Raw genomic sequence first — 17,079 nt, forward strand, 5'->3', positions numbered from 1 at the left:
ACTCCCGAGTGGTGTCAAATGAAAGAGAACAAAGTAAAGAATATAATAAAATAATTTCCCCACCGGAGAGTCACACTCCTCATAAGACCTGGGTGAATATTCCTATTTTAGGTCCTTTTCATATCTTGAAATGCCCAGAATGTGTGACTCCCTGAGTGGTGTCAAATCAAAGACAAAAAAGTAAAGAATATAATTAAAATAATTTCCCAATCGGGGGTGACACTCCTTATAAGACAATATTCAGTGAATATTCCTATTTTGGATCCTTTTCACATATTCTAAGAAGGTATGAACCCACGGATGACAATGGTATACCACAATATACTGCCGGTAACCGTTCAAGTATAGGAACAACCAAGTCGGACGAGTATCAAATGGCAGTATCCAGTGGCGTAACTAGGGTTGGTAGCGCCCGGGGCAAGAAACAAAATTGGCGCCCCTACCCCCCCCCCCTCACCCAGTGGCGTAGATTTCTTTAGTATAGTTAATCCAGCACCTTTTTGTGACATAATAAGTTTATGTTACCAATGCGCGCAAAGCGAGCGACAAATATTGTCATTTTGAAGCTAAACTGTTGAAATATGGTGCAAAAGTTGAATAAAATCGCGCGAAGTGCGAAAAATTTGCAATTTTGTGGCTAAAATAGCCAAATATGAGGTTAAGTGAGGCCGATTTGCCCCCCCTAGTGGTACCGCCCGGGGCACGTTGCCCCCCTCTCCCCCCGTAGTTACGCCACTGGCAGTATCAAGCAAATGATACATTTAGTTCGACTCATACTGAAACAACCAAAAGAAGACTAATGTAGTTAACTATTTGTTATAATAATATCAGCCATAATACCTATTATATTACCTAGGAAAGTTGTGTTATTGTCTTGGTAAAAGAAATACGTAAAACAAGCGTTCATGAAAAGCCATTCTTAGTCAGTGGGAGTGGTCTATTACGTAGATACATAATCTGATTGGACAATAGCATGATTTTGGGTGTCGTCTATCGGGCTGTAGATGACCCCATGTCATCATGAGTGTTAATAACGCGTAACACTCTCATAGAGGTGCGCGTATGTATCGCGTTGTATGCGTATACGTTGTAAACAAGTTTCGTTCATTTTAGAAAAGGGTGAGTTTTATGACGGTAACTTAATTTTTGCTTTAAAAAATAGTTAACTGACTAAGAATGAGAATAAACGATAGGAATTAAATGACATGAGAGACATTGAAATCACGTGAGCGGATAGATGCCATTTAGGCATATAGGTTAATAAAGCGTATCACTTGCTGGGATTGAAATTGTACAAAATAATGCACTTCTGCTGAGATGTTGATGCATCTAATGCACTCCCCCCGAAGGGAAATGAACGCGTGCGAAAGCACTGCGCGTAGTCCGCGGAGTGTGCGACCGTGCAGATATAAACATCAATGCATGGTTTGCATTTTTCTAAGCGCTTGCTCTGATTGGTTCTCGCTCATATCTAAGAGAGTATAGTTATGATGCATTGAAAAACAATGCAAACTTTGTTTCTTTGAACGACTGTTATGTTTTAAGACATCATATTAGGCATTTCAAAACAAATAAAATAAAGAACAGTATTTTGTTTGTTAGTTTGAAGCACATATTATATCTAAATGTTCAACTTTTATAGGATGTTGTCGAAAGATCACGTCACTAACTGAAATAGATCGTTACAATTGCATAGTATACGATCTTCGCACACTGGTCAAGTCAAGCTGACCAATAACGTATTTATTGGTATGACGAAAGCTGGACATTTTATATATTATATCCGAGTATTATGCAACCGATTTTGCTTTAAAATTGACTATGTTATCAAATCAGGAATAACCTTAAAAAATGTTGTCAGAACAAACAGTATTGTATAGAGCGTCTGCGGACGCACGAGGCTGTGCATCCATAATGAATATTTGTTGAATGTAGAACAGCATATAGGAAAGTATATTTTGCGACCTATAAACTTTAGCGTAAAACGCCTCTGGTCGTGATTAGCATGATGCAACAAGATTTCCCGAGCCGCAGTATCGCAAAGGATACTTGCCTCACAGCATAATTTACATTAGAGAAGATTATAGATTTTATATCCATCCAATATTTAATACAATATTTTGCCTTTGACGAAATATGGGCGGTATTTACTCCAAAAATTATATAGATTGTGAAGCATGGCTTCCTCCCGGGTGATCTATTTTTCGATAATACGTCGTGATTATCACGTTAAGAATAACTGGACAAACAGTGAAAATCTTAAAATCGAATCAATATGGACGTCAGCATTATTATGACGCTAACTTTCGTGAGCAATCTTCATCAGAGTTATCCTTAGAAGTGCGTAAGCGATTTATATTAGACACATTGTTTACTTGTACAAAAGTTATTTCAGGAGCATGTTCCACATCAATTTGTAATTCAGGTAGATGGAATCTATTAAAAGTAAATAATCAATGTCATCGGCTAGGTACACTGTCTGTTATTTTTAGCAGACAAATGATAAATGTGACCTTTATGTAGAGAAAAGTCACTTAAAACCCACAAATAGCAACGTATTTGTACAAATTAAACGGATAACGTCATTTTCATCTAGAAGTATAAGCTGCAGTGGCGGTATGAATAGTTTTATTTTATTTTTATATTGTAATAAATCATTCATTAATGCAAAACTAAGAGATTAATGATAATGCACGACATCTAAGCTCGTGAGACAGAATTATGAAAGGAATGAAGCATATTGCTGGCCACGTACTGGAATAGATTGCTTTGATGTTCAGATAGCACATTGTATTTGGATAGAATTCGAGATGTACACTTTACTTTATGTGATACCGAGTGTCACGTGACGAAGACACTGTGGTATCACCTGATACTTCCGATATTACTTTGCATTATTCATAACATATAAGGAGTTGTAAGAATATACCTCAAATAACAAAGCAATTAGTATGGTGAGTTGAAACTGGTCTTATAATTACTTTGTAAATAATTGTATTCAAAGTATTGCTGTTCGCCAGTTTTGACAGCTTTCGGGATCTTAATCCAAATTCAAATTTATTTAAACAAATGAACAGAATTGTGTAAAATGAAGATATACAAGTATAAACTATTAAGTGTCTTAAATGATGCACGAAAACCTTAACTAGAGAAGATAGACCGATGTGACCACTCTACTATAATTGACTGACAGCAAAATACAGCACAAGAAATCGGTGAGTAAGTGTAATAGTGTGGAACAAGACCTGTTTCTTGAAGAAAGTGTGTGAACACACTATTCCACTTACTCTTTGGAAATTATCACCTGAGTAAGGATCTTGTACGCATTCTCATAGATTTCTTTAGCTGGGTGCCAATTATTCGCATGTGAATGTGGTCCAGGAAGCTGTTCCGTTTCAGTGCATTTTTCTGTTGTGTCATCAGTTGGACAACTGCTTGGTTACTGACATGTGTTTAGTGTAGAGTATTGAAGAAATCCTGTGTGTAATTTTGGTTCATTTTTGTGGACAGGATTTTAAGATATGACCTTTCATTTTGAGCCCAGTTTATATAGCCTAGACATGATTGCATGTACCTATAAACCTGGCTTGTTTAATGATATGATGAATCATTTAACACTATGCCGTTATCCTTAAAGGGGCTCTATGAGATTTCATAAAACTTGCGCCATCAAGTTTGTCCAAAGTCCAGTGTTTAACATATGTAATGTATACATATACTAATCAGCATCGTAAATAATTATTCATGATTTTGTCTTTAAGTTCCGGATCCAGAATTGAATTCCCGGGTGGATTCCCCATCGCAGTTCAATAGCAAAATAGTTTGACGCGGAGCTCATAGCATATCTCTTTTTTGTCTCTAAAATTTTCTCTAAATTACAGCTCGGAAACTCTCTGAGTTAATATTTGTTTCTCATTTGATTTTGTTGCGAAATATGTCAGAGTCAGAGCCCCTTTTAACACCCACCCACCCCATTTTCCCCATACAGCTCCACACCCTACATACACCTAAACACATCCATATAATAAATATCCACAAACATAACTCCGACGACATTATTTGAAGCGCAAGTCTTAATATTCTAACATTGTAAAAAGGATCCTGTCAAACCCTGGTCAAACCAAAGGATCACGTTATTTCTGAATTAGATCGTTAAAATGGTATATTGCATTTCACGATCTTCGCATGATTTATCAGCGGTGTCTCGTTCAGACGGATTTAGCCTGTGGGTTTATGACCACTGGACAAGCCAAGCAATATTTGCCTTTCACGAAAAATGGGCGTATTTACTCCAGAAATTATATGGATTGAGAGGCTTAGCTTTCTCCCCGGGTGATCTATTTATCGATAATAAGTGAATATCACGTTAAAAAATAACTGGTCAAACAATAAAAAGACTAAATCGCATTAGTCATGCGTAAGCGATTTACATTAGACACATCATTTACAAGTACAAAATATATTTCAGTATCATATTCCTCATCAATTTCTAACTGGTATAGATGGATTCTATTAAAGGTAAATAATCAATATCATTAGTACGTATTTTTAGCACTATAAAACTGACAAAATAAGAAATAAGCGTGCACATATGCACAGAAATGTCATTAAAAAGCTGCAAATGACAACAGAACCTGTACACATTAAAGGGATAATGCATTATAACAATAACTTTTATCTTGTAGCATAAGACAGAGTGGCGATATTTAGCAGTTAAATACTTGACAAAATTATAAATTTGACGTTTAGGTACCGAAACGTCACTTAACAGCTACCTTCGACTATATTAATTTATAAATACGTATTTATACATACGCACGTGACCCATGGACACGACATACCAACCAGCATCCTCATGTCATTGAATACTATGTAGAAAAGGATAGGAACTTTTACATAATATCATCAACTTAAAGTATTAATTGAATAGCAAAATTATTACTCATGGGGGATTTCGAATTGTAATATGCTATCAAAAATAACATTTTGAAAGTACTTACCGACGGAAAAAAATATTTATCCACGGAAACATTTATAATAATATCACAAAGTTGATCAAAATAGGCAATTTTTGCTGCACAGTTTGGTGTTGTTTATCGCCTTTGCATGCAAATGTACAGGAAGACCACTTGATGTGTCGAAGGCCACTGAAAGACTTCATGTTTATAAGCTGTTATGGCAGCACTGTGGTTATTACGTGCGTATTTCTAAATAAAGTCGAAGCATACTGCTTAAAGCCTACAAATAGCAATATTTTGCATATTAAACGGCTAATGTATTTTTCATCTGGAAGCATATGGTGAAGTGGCGATATGAATAGTTTTATTTCTCTTTGATAATGTTTAATAAATCATTCATTAATGCAAACTGAGAGATCAGTGATAATGCATGTCAGATCTGCACGTGATATGACATTCCGTAAGGAAAGAAGAATATGCTGGCCACGTACGAGTATGGCAAGCTAAAAGGCCCATTACGTATTGCGACAACGCGTTGCTTTCGCCAAAGCAACGCGTTGCTTTCGAAAGCAACGCGTTGCTAAGCCAGCCAATAGAAATAGAGCTTTTAGCAACGCGTTGCTTTCACAAGCAACGCGTTGCTTTCCCAAAGCAACGCGTTGCTTACATACTCAATTCAGGGGCGCCCAAGCCGAGTTTTTGATTAGCCAATCATATCGGCGCTTTGAAGAGCTGTTGGTTATGTCCATCCCGCCTTTAATAGTGGTACTAGTTGTTACATGTTTTGTGTTTTGCGTGTATCACACTATAATTGTACACTCAATTGTAGACCTAAATACTCAGTCTGAGAAATTCCTTGAGCAACAATATTAATTTGTTTATATCATAAAACGAAATCAATTTCAGGCGTAAAATTTCACAGATATTATGAGAACAATAAATAAGCTTATAAAGAGTTTCTTGCATGCTTGTGTGTATCCTGTAAGAGTCGCTGTGATTGGTTGTCGCCACAAGACGTAAAGAATGACAACAACGTGTTGTTTGCGAAAGCAACGCATTGCTTTCACAAGGCGAAAGCAACGCGTTGCTTTGGGGAAAGCAACGTGTTGCTAAAAGCTCTATATCTATTGGCTGGCTTAGCAACGCGTTGCTTTCGAAAGCAACGCGTTGTCGTAATACGTAATGGGCCTTTTAGCTTGCCATATACGAGGTATAGTTTGGTTTGATGCTCAGATGACACATCATATTTGGATAGAATTCGAGCAATATACTTTGATGAATATAATACTGATAATGACTTTGCATTATGAATAACAAGAGCTTCTTTCAGAATCTACACCAAAATTAAAAGCTTTTTATCTAAAATAGGAATAATGTTGAATTGAAAATGGTCATTAGTATCCGGCTTTGGCAGCTTTGTCGATCATTTTACAACTTGAAAAGGAACTTAAATGTTTAATGGTTTTTTTGGATCCTATTCCCCATCCAAAATCTATTTTTGATTAATCTTAACGCATGTTTTTTGTATATGCTTCGCCCAAGTACCAGCTTGTCATCCAATTAAGAAATGCCCAAGATATAAGATATAAATATCAAGTTTGAACTAAATATCGCTCTGGATATTTTTTAGAAGACATAGAAAAATCACTAGGCCTCAATAACGAGGGTTAAATAGACAAGGGTTAAATAGACGTGTGTGATTTGAAAACCATCGTTTTGTGTCCATTTAAGATTGGGAAAGTTACGAATCTTTAATTGTTTTAAATATTACATTTCAAGGAAACTTCTCATTGAAACATGAGTATGATCGGATTTCTTATTACAGTAAATACTAGTCACTTGATTTAATCAAGAACAGGCCAGAGGGGAAATCTTTAAACACTCCAGCGACAGCGATATAATACCAAGCTTACACATGATTACTTGTACTCATCGGCTTGTGTAAATGATATATTATTTGATTCTTCTTCTTATCGTGCCCACACACGCTTGATATTGTGTTTCAGCCAAAGGTGGATAAAACTTTTAGCAATATCATTGTCCTCAACAAGGTCCTCAGCTTTACATTCTTGCTCCAATAGAGGACATCGCAATAGGCGTCCATGGTTTGTGGTTCAGTTCCACATTTGCAGGTCACATTTGCGGTGTTTAAGTAACTGCACTGTTTGAGAGTCACTTTACATCGGCCAGTATCAGAGTTGAGGTTATGGATCACGAAATATCCATTTAAACCTTTCATATTATATGTACGCGCAATGAAACCTAAAATCTCAACCCACACTCCTACATAATATCCACACTTCCAACTTTGTTATCTGAGTACAAAATCTAAAAATAAGATAATACGTTAACATTTACCGAAACAATGTATCACAATCTTCTAAAGATGTCTGTGTTACAAATAACATGTCACGTCGAGGCAGGTATTATAGGATGGTAGGAACTCCAGCTTTAGCCATTGAATTGCAGTGTGTTCTTAATATTATCAATACATTAATCTTGTAGGGAATGAGTCAAGCAAACCTAAAATTGCATTTATATTTCTTTTGTGATTCTTGAGCTAAGACCAATAATAATTGTATCAAAACGAATATGTTGGTGGTTTCCGCCTCCCGAGAACAATCATGCATACGGGGAGGAAATAACACCACTTATATCAAGTCTTGGGATCTTCTTTATAGAACCCATACCATTTTTCTTATGTGCCAGCGTTATTTGCACTAAAATTTGAGTGCAGACATCGCTGAATCCTATCCACCTTAAGACATCCCTCCCCACTTTTGTGATTTCAAACTTGTTAGGTAAAATGATCCTTTATCTAATCCACCTCGTTACTACATGGTTTCCTGAGGAACAAAAATGAACATCTGAAATACTAGTATGTGGGTTAAGGGTGAATGGCAATAGGGTGGTCATTAAACCGAATTTCCGCAAACGCTAAATATTTTGGCTTCTGGCGATGAAAATACGTCCTATAATCATCCCGTTTACTCGTTGGCGCTGTGCATGCTTTGCCATGTTAGGTTTATTTGATCATTTATTGTTTTCATAAAGCAATGAAGGGATTCTAAATATAAGTTCTGTGTATCCAAAGACCTTTGGTTAATTTCCGAACCAGATTATTTTCTGCTTATACTTTAGGGGCGTATCGTTTGATTTCCAAGGAGGAGGCAAAACAACAACAACAACAAAAAAAAACCACGAAAAAAAATATCCGTCCCACTGATGAGTAAACAAAAATTACCCTGTCCAACTCAGATATAAAATTGGATAAAACTTCCAGGCCCCGTGAAAATGAAATGGCGCGTCCCTTATGTACATAAACACTTCACTAGTGTATGACACGATATGTCGTTATTTGAATACTAGTACTAGTACTAGAACTATGGGATATAATGGACAAAAAAGATGGATCAACACGAATGATGTAAACGCTTTAACCATTTGAAGCATCAAATAGAGATACAGGCTCCTTGAGTCTGTCACGCACAAGCTGTTTCAACATATTTACGTATTCATACCATATAACAATGGAAATTACTGAGATAATTTAGGCACGTGGTCTTTAAGGCTATAATAAGATTGATATTTCACAATTAGGCTAATTGATACAAATTAGCCTAAATGGGATTAAATTAGAACGACAAGAAGACCGTGTTTTGCATTTATAGTGTAACCTTGTTTTACATATAACTGCCGGAAAGATTTTGGGAGCCAAACGCGATGTTACGCCATATACTGCCTAGTGTAATTTGCTTTAAACAATATTGTAACTCGTATTATATAATGTAGTGCTTATTTGTTTTGATAATGATCAGAAACATTTAATACCATGCAACTCCCTCTTCAGCGATTACAACGTATCTCATTAATTGGATGCATACAAATTTCCTGAGTTAAGGCCAATAATAAAAGGTTCCTGAGTTTAGGGCAATAATATATCAAAAAATTTTTTTTTAGGAGTTTTCCCCTACCGTGAGAAAAATCATTCATACAGGGTGGAAATGACACCATTTATATCAAGCTTTGGTATCTCTTTTATAGAACCCATACCATTTCTAGCATGGAGCTATTAACGATGGAGAAGCAATAGATTACGTAACGCATTGTTCCTTTGTGCCGATTTGATTTACCGAAACACCATTCATCGAGAGGTACTTTTTGTTCGGGACAAAGGGCTGCCGCCATTAACGCTATAATAGGCAGGCTACTGTTAATAAGTGATGAAACGAAAGTCACGTGAAAGCGCCTACACGAGCGAGAAGTACCCTTTGTTCTAATACAACCCAAGGGTGTGCTTGAGTTGTCACATGCACACAAAAGCACACTTTACCGTCGATGTACAATTATTTACCACCAACCTTTATTTAGGCACATCATTTAAATAAATTCAATAGAGTTACTGATCGATTACCCTTAACAACGTGCCATGGCTGCTATTATAGGTCTAGCTCACTTTCTATAGTTAACTACTTCGCAGTATTATTCAATAAAGTTAAATGGGTTTCGTAATATAACGAATAAACATTTTACAAGCCAGGGGTAATTGAGGTAGTGAAGGAGGGGTCGAGGGGTGTAGCAGATGGGTGATCGAGATTGTAGGGGAGGGGAGGAAGACAAAAAGAAAAAGAAAGGAAGAGGGTTAGAGGGAGAGAGAGAGGGAGAAGGAGAGCGACGGAGTGACAGGCTGCATGGGCGTAGATCCAGAGGAGAAAGGGGTGGTGGATAAATCCCCCAAATATTTAGCCAGGGGGGATGGTCCATACAACCATCCCCCATGTTGACGCCTGTGTATGGGTTTCTGTCGAAATTAACCTCATATTTGGCCATTTTAGCCCCAAAAATGCCCAATTCCACTTTTATCCCATATTTCATCAGTTTAATTTCAATAGGCATATGGTAAAATTGTCCGCGCGCATTTGTACCATAAGGTGCTGGATTCACTATACCGGGGTACTTCAAAAAGTCCTCTCCCCCCCCCAATGTTAAAAAGAAATCTACACCACTGCTAAAGTGTAGACATAAGCAAGAATAAGTGCAGAGAAAGGAGAAGAAAGGATTTAATAAAATAAAAAAAACCCTTTTAAAGGGTTAAGCAGCTCCAAAGATTTATCATTTAAATGTTGGTCCAATGCACTTAAAACCCACCCATAATCATATACCAAAATCGCTGAAAAGGTACGGTACCCTAAAACCGTGGCACAACCCCGTATACCTCCAACCAGGGGGACCCCCCCCCCGTCTATTTTGTATCGTGTATGATCATGAGAATAATTGAATATTTCCGATAACCTTGCTTTTCCTTGTGTTTATAACATTTTTTAATCAAAGTGTTTTACTCCCGTCCTCTATCAAAATATAATGATGACATACATGAACTGGCGGCACGATAAAGTAACATTTTCAACCTAGTTTTTGACCCCATCGTCTCCATCAAACTACAATCATGAGCCCCGTCATGAGCACCCCTATACACCAATCACCCGAAGAGTGAAGAATGCTTTGCCAATCGATATCCAAGGCATTTGTTTCCTATAGGTCTAATTGACAACATTTTATGCAGAACAAGTTTATTTGGCGCTCAATCGCTAACATGCATGACCACATTATTGTCGACTTCAATTCGTTTATTCCACTGAATATTGTGTGAACTACATCTAGGCCTATACTCACACGCAAAATACGGGAGTTAAGACTGTTTATATCAACTAACCATGCTGACGACCAACATTAAAATGATGACGTAACAGCTGTTGTTCAGTCGCTAGTATAGTATGCTTGACTCGCAATGCATTATGGGGGTTTCACTCTCCAGCTGACTCTCATGTAATCTCTTTCTCAGTCAGTTACTGACATATGTAAAACAAACCCATGACAAATGACTGTTAAAAGGACCAACTATGTTTAATCTCTTTCTCAGTCATGTACTGCCATACAAAACAAACTCATAACAAATACAGAATGTGCATGCGCTTAACCTACAATTTTCGATCTCATTTGAGCTCGATTATCGTATGTATTTTGAATGGTGTATCAACAGAAGTTGAGGCATATCACCTATTGTATGTAAGTCATTTCGGTGAAATTAAATAGGGAAGCATCGCCTGCGGGCGCTGCTTCAAAAATTGTAATTATTATTATAGAAACTAAGCATATAACAGCACCAGGCAGCCATTCAATGATGCCAAAACCTTTATTCTTTACGTAATTAAAACACCAAGTCAGATGTATTTTACACCTGCCAAACACAAGTCACCCAATTTCGATAGCTGGACGTTGAATGTACATTCTCATGAATATAGATTGGCAACATTTGCCAATATGTCAGCGCTCAAATCGGACACAATAGAACAATAAACCATGCAGTGCGTTGATTTCTAGTATATGCCAGGTTTATTTGCATCAATATTTGAGAGCAGACACCAATAGGGCATGCGCGCTCCGATCCGCCTTAAGAACCGGGCTTATGAAAAAGACATCCCACACTTTTGCGATTTCAAACTTGTAAGGTAAAATGATCCTTTATCTAATTTAACCTCGTTACTATATTGTCTCCTGAGGAAGAAAAATGGACATCTGAAATATGTGGGTTAAGGGTGAATGGCAATAGGGTGGTCATTACACCGAACTTCCGCAAACGCTAAATATTTTGGCTTCTGGCGATAAAAATACGTCTTTAGTTATCCCGTTTACACGCGTTGGCGCGGTGCATGCTTAATACATTCATATGCTCTGCCATGTTAGGTTTATTTATTCATTGATTGTTTTCATAAAGCAACGAAGGGATTCGAAATAGTTCTGTGTATCCATAGACCTTTGGTTAATTTCCGATTACATTATTTTTTGCTTACATTATTTTCACATATTTTTAACTTAATAATTTGCACATTATTTTTTGCGCACCATTTGATTACATTCAAAGGACATTAACAAAATGTTTTATAACAAAACATTAACAAAGCATTTAAAGTACTTAAAAACACACATGTTATGATTTGTGCATAATTTGGATTTCTATAGCATAGCTTATGCCAATTAACGAGACTCGTTTGACTTTTAATGGATATTGATCGATCATCCATACGTATTGTTTTAGGTTTTTCATTTATGTCAAAAACATGTGGTGACATTTGGAACCAAACACAATTGAATCTCTCCTAATCATATCAACCTGTAATCACACTTTATCATATTATGCGCCTCACACAAACATTCATCGTCACCCTCAAAGTTTTTTTCCATAAAATATTAGATCAGATTACAATAAAAACAGAAGAGTAATCTCTAGTAGGGAGCTACGGAATATCCCGTTATCATTTATTTATATTTATATTATTCTATGAATATAGTTTTGTTATGTTTTGCTCTGAGGTTACTGGTTTCCTTTTCTTTGTGTTGGTTTATTCGCTGCGTTCTCTTGTATCTAGGGTCTTTAGTATTGATCAACCTTAAACAATGTTGCAAGCTCATCCGGAGTGTTCAGCAACAAGAAGTTGATGAACAGTTGCATGATGTACGTGGAGATTGAATATATAAATCGCACTAACACGATGATCCATTCTATTTTATATTTTAATAATATACTGTAACTATGCTAGGTTTTACTTAGAAATTAGCATAATGGATCTTTTCTTATGCTTCCATTTCATGAGTAACTTCGCTTTGACCAAAAATCTGAATTGAATCGGGGTCATAAAACAATATGAGTATTGGGAGTTACAAAAATGAGAGAAGGCGTATTATTTTCATGTTCTGGCACTTACATATATTTTGCCAGCCACCCATGAAGGGAAGTTAATATTATTATAAAACGAATAATTCATTCACTTTATTTGGACACCCGAAAAAAAACCCCGATCTAACTTGAAATTTGGACATTTTGAGATAAATCCATATCTTGGGCAATGTGAGGGCGCTCTTTCCATTGGTGACATCCTCAAATCACCCCCATGCCACCAAATGATGAGATTTTTATATTCTCTAAGACATTAGATCTGTTTAATAATTTATTTTATTCAAAAAGAAAAACGTCAGGTGTTCAAACTTTAAGCTCTTTTTTCTCGAAACAGCGATTTTAATTTCAAGTTAGATCATTTTACCAAATCAGGGCCGAACTTAACAACGATATATTGAAAGGATATGCAAGTTGCGATTAACAAAAACAAATTTCTTCTGACTTTTACACTTGTTTGAACATCATTGAACACTGTTTTTATACAAAAATAGTAAAAAAAAGTAGAAGACATTACATACCTTGTCTAGCTAGAAAGTGAAGTGTAGATCCAACACCATACATTATCCATGCAAATTCTTATTTTTTCATAAAAGTGCCAGATATGGTAATTTTCTGGAATAAAAAATTACAGAAAGACACAGACTTTAAAGAGTGGAATGATTTAATATGGAAGGTGTCGCTGTCGTTAGTTAGATGGTGAAGAGCATATTGTAGCATAGAGTCTGGGAAGCAGGAATTCAAAGACATATCATAGGTTAGCATGTGAAAAAAAAACCCATTTCAATACCATTATCTAAATCGGATACTTTTGCACAACGTGTAAGACAACACTGGCTAAACCCATAAACCTGTTTTTACCCACAAATACAAAATGGGATACAAACACCCATAATAAATTCCATGATATGAATTTTTAATTTTCCCATTACATCTTTCTTTTCATATATTTATATATATGACTACTTGGGATAATGTTAATACCCCTGTGTTTCAATCTCGTATTATGACAATATTCTGAAAAGTAATACTTTTCCCATTAGAGATAATATCATATGGGAAATAGCAAATTCGGCATATAATGAAGAAACGATGACTTTTGACGCAGCAGTTTGGAAGAAAAGAGCACAAAAATATTGTTACAGTACTACAGGTGAGAAACATGATGTTATTGGAGTTTAGATAGAAATATTATCGCTTGCGGCATTGAATTAAAATTCGGAGTATGTATTACAGTAGGAGGCAATATGTGATATCAATCCTAAAGAATGACATATAGGAACGTTATTGCATTCATTACAAGAAGTGCCAAGCTTTTACTTTAAATTTAAATCCCACTTTTCATCCTTTGCCCTTTCACAAATTATAAAATTTAGAATAAAAATAAAAATATCGTCAGCAACCTGAAATATCACAATTACTGATATTGAAAACAAACTTTTGACTTAAATATGTTGAGGCAAGAAATATGAATATCAAAATGCCACTTCTTTAATTTGATATTTTTTTGTTCACTTTGTTGCTAGGATTAAACATATAATTTCATGTTATCTCCAGTGGATTGGCTGCGCTACCGTTGTTTGTAAAGCTTTAAAGTGCTTTATTCCGTGTATGATGCATCGTTCTCAAAAGACAGATGTGTTGTACCAAAAATACGGTATAATAAAGTACATAAAAGTAAATAAATAAATAAATATATAAATAAATAAATAAATATGTTCATGAAAGTTCATCTGTGTTGGTATAAATCATGATTTTGATTTAAACTTTTGATCCTTGTGTTTGGATCAAAAGTTTAAATCAAAATCAAATAAATAAATACATTGCTCTATAGATACAGTGCTCAACTATACAATATAGGTGCGAAATATATAATTATTCTAGTGAAATGTTAACACATAGCAATACAAATTTGTTTCGTGCATCGCATCCACACTCATCAGTTGCAATGTGGAGAATGGCAAAGAATACATGCCTTGAGTTGTGAGGCGCGCGCGCGAGAGAATTCGTGCAACTGCGTATAGACCTTTCCCCCGTGACGTCACTTAATCGACATTGTTTGTTTACATCTAAGACCCAAATATCGATTAGGTGACGTCACGGGAAAAAGGTCTATGCGCAGTTGCCCGAATTCTCTCTCGCGCGCGCCTCACGACTCAAGGCATGTATTCTTTGTCATTCTCCACTTTGTAACTAAAGAGTGTGGATGGGTTAAGACATCTACAGGAAACAAATTTGTATTGCTGTTTCACAAACATTTCACTAGTATAATTATAAATAAATAAATAAATAAATAAATAAATAAATAAATAAATAAATAAATAAATAAATAAATAAATAAATAAATAAATAAATAAATAAATAAATAAATAAATAATATATTTAATTAAAAAAATTTGTTCAGTGTTTTGATGTTTCTTTGAAAGCACTATACAAATAACTATAAATAGGCCTATATGCAAATGCCCACCCAGTAAATTATTTTGCCCACAAAACATTGGGCATCATAATAATAATAATTACCATAATAGCATGATGTATCCCTTGAAATGGACTTGCTTTTTGAAAGTAACCTTATTTAGCTGTGATTTTGGAACAGTAATAAATATCACACAGTACATGTTTTAGGGGTGTTTCTAATACATTTGAAACCTAATCCTACATGACATATTTTTTGAGCATACAAATACAGGTATCATTATATTATCATTATTAGTATTGTTATTATTATTATTTTCTGCAATCAATCTACACTATAAATGTTGAAAGAATACATTGGCTGTTATTGTTAATAGTACTTAATACTTTTCGACTGTAATTCTACCTGGGTTATTTTGTGCAATAATGGGATCTATGTATTTACTTTAATATAAGAAATATTGTTGAAATAAATATTTTAATTATAGTTGGAAAATATGTCAATATAATTCAGGGTTGACATATAATGCCAAATACTGGTAAATTAATTTACCGGCTTGGGCGGAAAATACTAGGGAATATAACATAATACCGCATAGATGCCACTAAATACCACACAAAAAACAGATATCATGTGACAAAAACCTGAAATAACGTGTAAATTTGGGATAAACAATCCAGAACGGACTGAAGATAAAAAAACGTTTGACTTTATAAAATAAGAAATTCAGGCAAAAGAAGAAAGAGTGTCATCTCTGATACAAAAAATTACTGGGATATACTTTTATATTTTAAAAATATGGTTCTGTGGTTCATGTTTTTAAGTTTTGATTAAATAATTTCAAAACATGTTAGAAACTGCCACTCAACCAATTAAATTTATATTTCTCTAATCTGTGAGTGATATGTATCTGTGGTTAGAAGTTACATAGTTTTTAACTATGCTACATGTATCTTTAAGGGCTGGGGTATGAACGTTTGGACAGTATTTATTTTGGGACATTAGAGCACATCAGACATATCGAATTGCATTCTGAATACGAAGAATGTCATTCTGATATCAAATAATTTTGATTTTTGAAATTCGCAATTTAATACACATTTTATGGCAAATCATTAAAATTGATATTTTTGATATTTAACAGTACTTGAAGTAAACTTTATAAATCTGATGATTTATACTTAAAGTGTATGTAGGTGGGATAAAAAGCCGACGATCAATTGAAAATTTTGACCTTTCGTATTGAAGATATGGATTTTCCCCAAAACACCAAACAAAAATAAGGTCTTTTTGGAAAAAATCCATATATCTTCAATATGAAAGGTCAAAATTTTCAATTGACCGTCGGCTTTTCCTCCTGCTACATACACTTTAAGAATATATCATTAGATTTATATAATTTACTTCGAGGACTGTTATATATCAAAAATTTGAAAAATATCAAATTTTTATAATTTGTCATAAAATTTGTATTATATTGTGATTTTCAAAAATGAAAATTATTTGATATCAGAAAGACATGCTTCGTATTCAGAATGCAATTCGATAGGTCTGAGGTGCTCTCATGTCCCACAAAAAATACTGTCGAAATGCAATAAACGCTCAATTTAGATCCCTTAAGTACATGTAAATTATCCATTGTTTGAAATGCACTTTTATTTGCATTTCCAAGTATTTCCCGAGAGTATTTCCCAATCTGTCCAATTCAGTCAAAATAAATAGGGTTATCCTTTAAAAAGGGAAACGCTACCTAAATTTCGGGAAAATCAGTCCATTTTAATAGAGAAGGGTAAAGTCTAAAGCCGATTTCTTCACAAAACTGGTCTGCATTTTTAAAAATCCAAACGCCGGGATGTTATTAATTACAGAGCTGCCCACCCAGTAAATTGTTTTCCATGATTTGAGGGCAAAAATAAATTAAATTGCCCACCCAGTAAATTATCCTTATTTATCCCCTGAATGCAATTTAT

The 17,079-nt window shown here is 35.0% G+C and overlaps 1 protein-coding gene across 1 annotated transcript in view; it reads right to left on the reverse strand.

Moving 5' to 3' along the window:
• Positions 1-13,302, reverse strand: part of LOC140148814 (alpha-2A adrenergic receptor-like) — a 186,135-nt gene extending 172,833 nt beyond the window's left edge. Inside the window, exon 1 of the mRNA XM_072170886.1 lies at positions 13,212-13,302. The gene's annotated coding sequence lies outside the window, so the exon portion shown is untranslated. The remainder of the gene's footprint in view (positions 1-13,211) is intronic.
• Between the last annotated feature and the right edge of the window lie 3,777 nt (positions 13,303-17,079).

This window comes from Amphiura filiformis, chromosome 3, assembly GCF_039555335.1.
Source record: "Amphiura filiformis chromosome 3, Afil_fr2py, whole genome shotgun sequence".
Taxonomy (NCBI): domain Eukaryota; kingdom Metazoa; phylum Echinodermata; class Ophiuroidea; order Amphilepidida; family Amphiuridae; genus Amphiura; species Amphiura filiformis.